The sequence below is a fragment of the Temnothorax nylanderi genome, unplaced genomic scaffold (genome assembly GCF_030848795.1).
Source record: "Temnothorax nylanderi isolate EJ_2023f unplaced genomic scaffold, tnyl_v1.0 TNYL_tig0022_pilon, whole genome shotgun sequence".
In the NCBI taxonomy this organism is placed as follows: Eukaryota; Metazoa; Arthropoda; class Insecta; order Hymenoptera; family Formicidae; genus Temnothorax; species Temnothorax nylanderi.
The window spans coordinates 264,536-273,375 of NW_027249084.1; the positions used below are offsets into that span (position 1 = coordinate 264,536).

Genomic DNA, 8,840 nt, shown 5'->3' on the forward strand with positions numbered 1-8,840 from the left:
AAGGTCTCAAGTTCGAGTCCTGGTTTTTTCTAACTTTTTTTGCATTTTTATTTTTTTAGGCAAATGAGTTGTTATGTAATACATATAAACTAGAAAAATTATTTGACAATCATTAACATTATTCGCATATTTTCTAACAACTTTAGGAAAGTTAACGATTTGCTCATAAAAAAATAAGAAATTATTTTCAAATTACAAAATAAGTTTTCTTTATTATTATATAATAACAATAGTATTGTTTATTAATCCTCGGTCTCAGCTTCATATATATATATATATATACAATAAATATCATAAGTAATTAATTAATAAGTACGACAAGACCTAGGTGTGCGCGCGCGCGAGCGCGAGCGCCGAGATATTAATAAAGAAGCCCAGCACGATTCTCGCCGGCGACGCCGGCTCGCGGCTGACCGAGCGTCGAGCATCTGACATCACTGCTGAAATCTGGCATCACTGTATATTTAGTCCGGATTCGCACCAGGGGCAAAGTCTGTAGGTAAAATCGGGTATATTTAGTCCGGTCTCGCACCAGGGGCAAAGTCTGTAATGTGATTTAGTCCGGACTCAATCCTAGGGGCAAAGTCTGTCGGTAAGGGGCAAAGTGTGTCGGTAATCAAAGCACGGAAATGCTGGTCTCGACTTTTGAGGGGCCATTGGCTATCTGTCTATTAATCTGTGTCGGAACCTGTATATTGTGCGAACTCGCTATTAACATTGTAAACGCTGCTTATCGTACCCATGTGACCAACGGAGTTTCGGCAGGTTACCTGCCGTGTTATGATTTTTACGAGGGCAAACGTGTTTTCGGAAGGTGAAAGTGAAATTTTCTGCGCGTGGAAATATTGTAATATCTGCAATAATGTTTGCTCTCCAAATCTCGAGGTACGTGATTATAAAGAGTAATGCATGCTGAACACGAATCCAGTGTAGTTTTTTCATTATCGTTGATGTCTAATATTTCGTGGGCGATCAAACCTGAAACTTATGTTTGGGGCTTATCCACCAGTAAGCACCCGGGGCTGGTCCGCCAGTCTCGTCACTGTGGCGCGCCGGGCGCACGACTTCAGCTCACAGCGATTTCAGGTTAGGTTTCCCTCGAGCGTGATTCTGTCTTCCCTTGCACGTGCGTCAGTTTGTGTAGGAGGGAAATGGTACGCACGTATCGTCGCAAAACGGGTGTTTTGGCCGACCGAAAAGATGGCGGACCGTTGTTTTCGAGATCGCTCACGCTCACGGCACGTCGGCGAGGTACGGCGAGGCACGGCACGGCTCTGAGATCCCGCGATTTCCGCGCGAGAGTTGACATGCCGCGCGCGCTGTAGATCGTCCCGACTCCCGGCCGCGGTAAATCGTCGTTGTTGGTCGTTGTGTCAGTGACAGTCGCGCGTGCGACAGCATCGTCCAGCGTTCGCCGCATCGTCTCGGCGTCATTGTCGCCGCCGTTGTAGTGGTGGTGGTGTCGGTGGTGGTCATCGTCGTCGTCGTCGTGGTCATCGTCGTCGTCGTCGTCGTCGTCGTCGTCGTCGTCGTCGTCGTCGTCGTCGTGGTCATCGTCGTCGTCGTCGTCGTCGTCGTCGTGGTCGTGGCCGTTGTCGTCGTGGTGGTCGTGGCCGTCGTCGTCGTCGTCGTTGGCGCGTCGAGGAATCGGCGCGAGGACGCCGTCGAGTCGGTAAAATGGTCGCGCTCCACCGCGAGCTTTTCTAACCCCCCTGTCGCTATTTATCGCTCCCCCGCGAGAAACGCGGCTTGGTTAGGTTGCTCGAGGGTCCGCGCTGATCCTATGGCACCGGAACGCCGTCACGCGTATTCCCCGTGGTTGCCCGCGTTGACAATGTGACGTGCCGTTGGGGAGTTTACAATTTGGTTAACCTCTGTATTCACGTGCCTAAATTGTTTTATGGAATAGGTAAAACAATTATTTTTTAATAATGTTTTGCATAAAAATTTTAAATAAATTTTTATATTTTTCTCTTAAAAAACAATTATTAAAATGTATCCTATTATTTTTCAGGATTAGATGTACGTATATGTATTAAAAATGCAGTGTGGCGGATTAGCCCCGGGGGGGTGGCGGTTCAACCCCGGCATTTTTGAGATTTCAATTTTTCCACCGTTGTCGTTTTTGCTCTATACCGGTTAAACAAAGCAACATAGATACAAATTTCCTATATAAATTTTGTAGCTAAAGGTTCACTCTTTACAGTGGTATACCACATTTAACTAAAATTATTTATTTTCTTGTTAAAAATCGGCACCGGAAAAAAACTGGCGGTTTAGCCCCGGTCTCCCCTACGTAGCGAAATGAATATTTTAGAAACATCGCAAATGCTAGCGTTGAGGCAACGGTTTATAAAGTCGCAAAGGAAACGTTTCATACAAAATATTATTTGAACGTCACAAAACATTTTATTTGTGACATTCCGAATTGTCAAATTAAATGCGGAAAAGCAACGTTTTTGATACGTTCTACAGACTGACACAAATAAAACGTTAATTTGAGACGTTTACGAAACCTTTTATTGCCTATACATATAAAACGTTTCAGATTTGCTGAATTACAGTCGAAATGTGATGTTACAAGAAGGTTACATGTTTAGCGGGGTAATACGTGATAATATATGTATATTACGCTCTCTCTTAGAAGTATACTATAGTAATACAGTGTTATACTTTATATATTAATTTAAAAGACAAATTTACTAACAAAAGGATGGAAAATAATCCTTTGCTTCGCTAGTAATAACTAACAAAATAATTGTTTAATTCACCTAACTGGCCACATTTATTGAATCTTATAAATCTTCACGAAAGCGGTAGGCCGAAATCGGTAGACACGTAAAATGGGTTAATTGTTAGTAACGGTGAGTCGGTGAGCATGATCTGAGAGCGAGAAGTAGACCATAGTTTTTCGCGGTCGTGTCACGAGTCGCTCGCCGATCGTTAATTTAGTGGAAATTTCATTTTTCACTGAAAACAAAATCTGGTTGAATTAATTGGACGTCTGGTGGAAAATGAACGAACCAGATTTTTCCAATTAATGCAATTAGAAATTCCAATTAATGCAACCAAAATTCCAGTTATGCAACCAGAATTCCTATTAATTCAACCAGATTCTGGTAGATGCAGTATTTTCTGGTGGAAAATGAACGAACCAGATTTTTTTTCAGTGTAAGATTTCCTTTTCATGTGGATATTCGGCTCTCACACTCTTTATATATAATCGTTAGACTAATTAATTCTTCGCTAATAAAAATAGCTATTACTTGTTCAATTTCAATTAGGTCTCTTTCATCTATGTTTCTATAACTTCAATTATATATATGACAATAATATATATTTATGATTTATTTCTTATTTCCGATAAAAAAGATATATGCTTAACATGTCACTTTTCTTTTTTATTATTACATAAAAAAGCGTTATGTCTAGAAATTATTTCTAGACTAGATTATTTCCAACAGTAAATTTATCAATGTTCGCATTTAATATTTACAATTTGTTTGTATTTTGTGTACGTAATCAGAACAATCTGCTTTAAATTGCATGGTTACTAGAAAACAAAATGTGATATTATGCTAATTTCTAAATTAATTTTTACATTTTGTGTTTTGTGATTAAATTAAAACTGAATGTTTTAATGTTTTAATTTAAAAATACAAACAAATTGTAAATATATGTATTAAATGCGAACATTGATAAATTTTACTGGAAATAATTCTGGAAATAACGTTTTTTTTTCAATAATAAGAAATATACATTATTCTAACACTTTAAATAAACTCTATCGTATTTTCGATTTTCTTAAATATTGCAGATCTGCTGCACGTCTTTCAGAAGCGAACAATTTGCTAAGGGCTATGGCAAAAAGACACGTACGACCATCTAAAAGAAAAAGAGAAGCAGAAGCTGAGGAATAATTATTCGTTTTGGATATACAGGGTGACCCATTTAAAAGAGTCAGGCAAATATCTCGAAAAATATGAAAGATACGGAAAAACGTTTCAGACAAAAGTTGTTTGGTTCGAAGGGGGACATAAGATGGTGCCATTGATGTGACCTTGGATAGTCATTTGAAGGTCACATGAAGGTCACTTTCAATTTCTTAAATGGAAACCTTTTAGACCGGGAGCCTGTAACACTAAATTTCTGTCAAATCTTATTCATCGGGAAACCCTATATATTCGATAGAGTACATCCTTCTAATATTGAAAAGTCATTTCTTACATCTGGAGGGTGGGACAACCCCTGCGGGGAAGTAAAAAAAAAAGCAGAGGGTATGTCAAATTTTATTCACCTTGAAACTTATTTGCTAGTTAGTTTTTAATAAATAATTTATGAAAAAACGTTTCTTACACCTGGCAAGCGGGACAAAATTGTTCTTACAGGTTGTAAACAATGTAATATTTCACGAGGGTGATGTCAAATATTATTCACTTTGAAATTTATATGAGAGGTAAGTTTGAACTATAAATAATATGAAAAAAAAATTCTTACGGCTTGAACACGGACCAAACGAGTTCTTACTGTTCTGAAACTAAAAACATCGCCCACGACGCTCTTTTGCTGCAGTGCGCACACAGTAATTTTCCTCTAATGTTAGTATACAAATCGGGTTTGTCACTTATGAACCTTATTCTTCTCGTGTCTGTTGTGAGAGAAACACATATTCTTGTGAAATATGTCGAAAAAAGTCTGTGTTTTCTGCGGCAAGAGGTCTCAAAAAATTCTCGATTTTACAAACGAAAAATTAGAAAAGTGTGCACCGATTTTAAATATTCGGAAAGAGTACAAGTTAAAATTTTCGAATGTGACGCTACCAAAAATTAATAGTTCCAGTAAAGGATATCATTCCGCTTGCTATCAAAGTTTCACTGCATTAAATAATAAATATAAAAAAGATGCAAAAATTGAACCACAGCAATCGACATCTCGTGAAATTGACGAAGGAGTTGCATCAACTTCTAGAGGGTAAGTTTAATTCGTTTAATAAGTAAAATTTCATGTGTGTTGCGTAAACAGAGGGTCGTTCACCTGACGATTCGAATACAACGGTTAGCTTTTATTTTCACGAATTTGTCCTTGTATACATTTGAAATACAGAGTTTATACGCGCTAGCAAAAAGTGAACTGTTCTTTTTACGTCTACTTTATTAAATTAAGAAGACACGAAAAACGGTGTTTAATAAAAATTACGTTTGGATTTTTTATAGCTCCGAAAGTATAGAATGTTCCGAAAGGGTACAAGCGCCTAGCGATGATGATACACTTGATTTGGAATCCAGGTAAGAATCAGAGAATTATTTGTTTAAGTATCAAAATTGTTCATGACATAATTTACTGTATACATGCATGCATTGAATGATTTATAATATTTTTTCAGCAATGACAATATCGAATGTACGAGTGATGCGCAACCGTCTGATAGTGCTCATGAGGAAAACAAAGAAATCAAAATATTTGATTTTATACATTATACGAATTACTTTAATAAAAAGAATGAATAATATACAATGAAAAAATATTCCACATTTTATTGTCCATCTATTTTGCATGTTCGTAAGTGACAAACCCGATTTATATACTAACGTACTACATTAAAGGAAAATTACCATGTGCGCACTGTAGCAAAAGAGCGTCGTGGGCACTCTTAATTTTTAGTTTCAGAGTAGTGTAAGAACTCGTTTGGTCCGCGTTCAAGCCGTAAGAATTTTTTTTTCGTATTATTTATAGTTCAAACTTACCTCTCATATAAATTTCAAAGTGAATAATATTTGACATCACCCTCGTGAAATATTACATTGTTTACAATCTGTAAGAACAATTTTGTCCCGCTTGCCAGGTGTAAGAAACGTTTTTTCATAAATTATCTATTAAAAACTAACTAGCAAACAAGTTTCAAGGTGAATAAGATTTGACAAGGACACGTTCAAAAATTACATGTTTGTTATAATTTTCTGCATCTATGTACCGCTGACCGACCTCGCCAATATCATGTACCTTTCTTACTCGATTAAAACAACTAATTCTATTAATATGGCGGTGAATAAGATTTGACAGAAATTTTGTCGCGGGCTCCCGGTCTATTTATTTTTCATTGCATATTCTTATCTCTTATGTCGAGAGCTTTCCAAAACACTATAATAAAGTATTTTTTTATCAAGTACTTTTCGAGTTATGAGGCTTGAAAAATACAGTACCGCCGGCATTAGCATTACCCAAAGTGTACCACGTGGAGGTTGCACGGTCGGATTTAAGCCTTGTATCCACGATGCTAGAACTGCGTCCGAGTTTCGGTTTTACCCTACTGATGACCAGTCATTGCGATAGTAATCCTGCTCAGTTCGAGAGGAACCGCAGGTTCGGACATTTGGTTCACGCACTCGGTCGAGCGGCCGGTGGTGCGAAGCTACCATCCGTGGGATTATGCCTGAACGCCTCTAAGGCCGTATCCTCTCTAGTCAAAGGTGGCAATGATATCTCTAGGAGTCTCGTGAGTCGAAAGGCTCAAAACAATGTGACACACTACTAGGCGACCGGTCCTCGCGGGCCGGTCGTCGCACGAGCCCGGTTTGCCGTACGGCGCCTCTGCCCGTCGACGACGCGTCGTCGGGATCTCACCGCTTACGACGGCACGGCGTCTAACGGTCGAACATGAGTTTCGCGAGTTCGATGTCGAGACTCGGAATCGTCTGTAGACGACTTAGGTCCCCAGTAGGGTAATATTACATGAGTATCATCGCTATTTTTTTTAAGGTAGAATTGTATGAGTTTTTTGCATGATACAATTCCTCTAATTATTTTGCATGTAAAAGTATTAATTTTGATTTATTTAAAAAATCAATAGTTTATGAGATACTTTATATTTCATTCATATTTTGAGAAAAATAGGACATTCTGTATAAATATCCTGCATCTTTAGCCACTATCTTTTATGATATTAAAATTTTTATAAACGTGTAAATATTCAGTATCCAGCCTGAAATAATTATAGTCGAATCCATATCGATTTTATGTCGATGAATGTTCGATGTCGAATATGATGGTTAATATTTTTCTTTCAACTAGGTTGTTTCCTACCTCGTTATAATTATTTTTATATTAATTGAGTAATTATGAAGATTTTTATAAGATTACTATTGTCTTTCAGCCAATTGTACATCGAATCGACACAAACCCGAAAAGCACAATATAATACTTATATATGTATATTGCACACAGTGTTTTGATCGTATATGTGTGAGAAATGTGAGAATGAAATCGTGGAAAAAGTCTGGCAAAGACGAGCGATAATTTAGTCTTAGTCTTTCTGTCTCTGATGGTCACTTCGTATTTATTACAAGTTTTATAATGAGTTAAGCGCAATAAGACACAAGTCTGTACGTTTACGTCCGAGAGTCGAATCCCTGTTTTTCGCGCCGGCGGCGCGGAAGAGGCTCTCTTCTCGTAGGACACCGTGCCCTTCGAGAAGCTTTTTGATAAGTTTAGATCCATTTAGAGTAAAATTAACACTTGGTAATTGTTTGTTACTTATCTCTTAAGTTTGTTATTTGTGCTAGTCATGCGTTTCTTAATATTGTTTTTATATGTTTGTCCTGCTGTTATATCCATCTGTGTTTTCTACAGATTTGTATCGTTTATCGAATAATTTAGGCGGTTGGATATATAACGATGCAGTCGCCACTGTATATTCGACGTAGAAAGAAAGAAAATTAACGAAAGATAATAGAAATCTAATAGAAATATTCGCAATTGCTCAATTAACATAAAAACACCCAGCGAAAACAACCTAGTCAAAGTGATGTCAAATTGCCATCAAATTGACGAGGGTATGATGTCAAAAGGAGTGATCAAAATGATGACAAAATGATGGCATCATGACTGCAAAATATCCCATACCTTGATGGTAATTATGACTGTCATTTTGATGTCTGTTTGATGTCAAAGTAAATAATTCCCTCTACAGTAATATATAAATGCAAAATTAAAATAAAATTAAATAGTGTATTGTGCACCAAGGGGCGAAAGTAGCGTTTTTCAGACGAGTGTGAAGTTTGCCACATCCACGGCAAATCACACGAGTCTGAAAAAGCTTTCGACCCGAGGTGCACATGATATTTTTCACAATACCTTTACAGAAATGTTCGACTTTTGAATGCCTGTAGAGTGTATGCGTTTGATGTTCCATTCGTACAGTTTGTACGCGCGTGTAGTTAAATAAAAAGAGAAAAATAGAGTAATGCGGGGTCCAGGGGCGAAGCTCCTGGTGGGAGGTGTTGGGGGCGAAGCCCCCCATATAACACGAAATTAAAATGACAATAAAATTTCAAAAATATATATAAATAATTTTAATTATTGCACTATATAAATCTGATTGGTTTGGGATTTTATTTAAGGATATTATGTAAATAGGTATAATTAGTTATCTCATTAGTTAGTGATATTATTAAGAAAAAACAATTCCAAATCAGTAATTTTAATACAAGTAATTTTTAAAATAGTAATTATTTTTTTATTTATTGAAATTAATATCTATAATTTTTGTAAAAAATATAATTTTTACAAAGAAAAAGTCTTATTAGTTAGTGAATGTAATATTTACATTACAATTTTGAAATTGGAAGATCGAATTATTTCCTCGATTTTGTATTTTAGATGTTGATTCAGATGTATCTTCAGTCATGATACAGTCAGTGCTTTCTGATGTTGATGCATTAACATTTATTTCAAGTTTCGATTGTTTTATTGGAGGTTCTTCGGACTCAGGATTTTGTTTTGCAGTAGTTCGATGTAAATTTATTGATGATGTGATGAGATTTCCAATATTTCTTTTATTGTTT

General features: G+C 36.8%; 1 long non-coding RNA gene across 1 annotated transcript; it reads left to right on the forward strand.

The window, feature by feature from the left end:
- Window positions 1-4,531: 4,531 nt before the first annotated feature.
- On the forward strand, window positions 4,532-6,127 carry LOC139769326 (uncharacterized). The gene is made up of 3 exons (XR_011717536.1): window positions 4,532-4,971; window positions 5,214-5,285; window positions 5,384-6,127. It is a non-coding gene; the product is annotated as an uncharacterized lncRNA (long non-coding RNA).
- The last annotated feature ends 2,713 nt before the right edge of the window (window positions 6,128-8,840 follow it).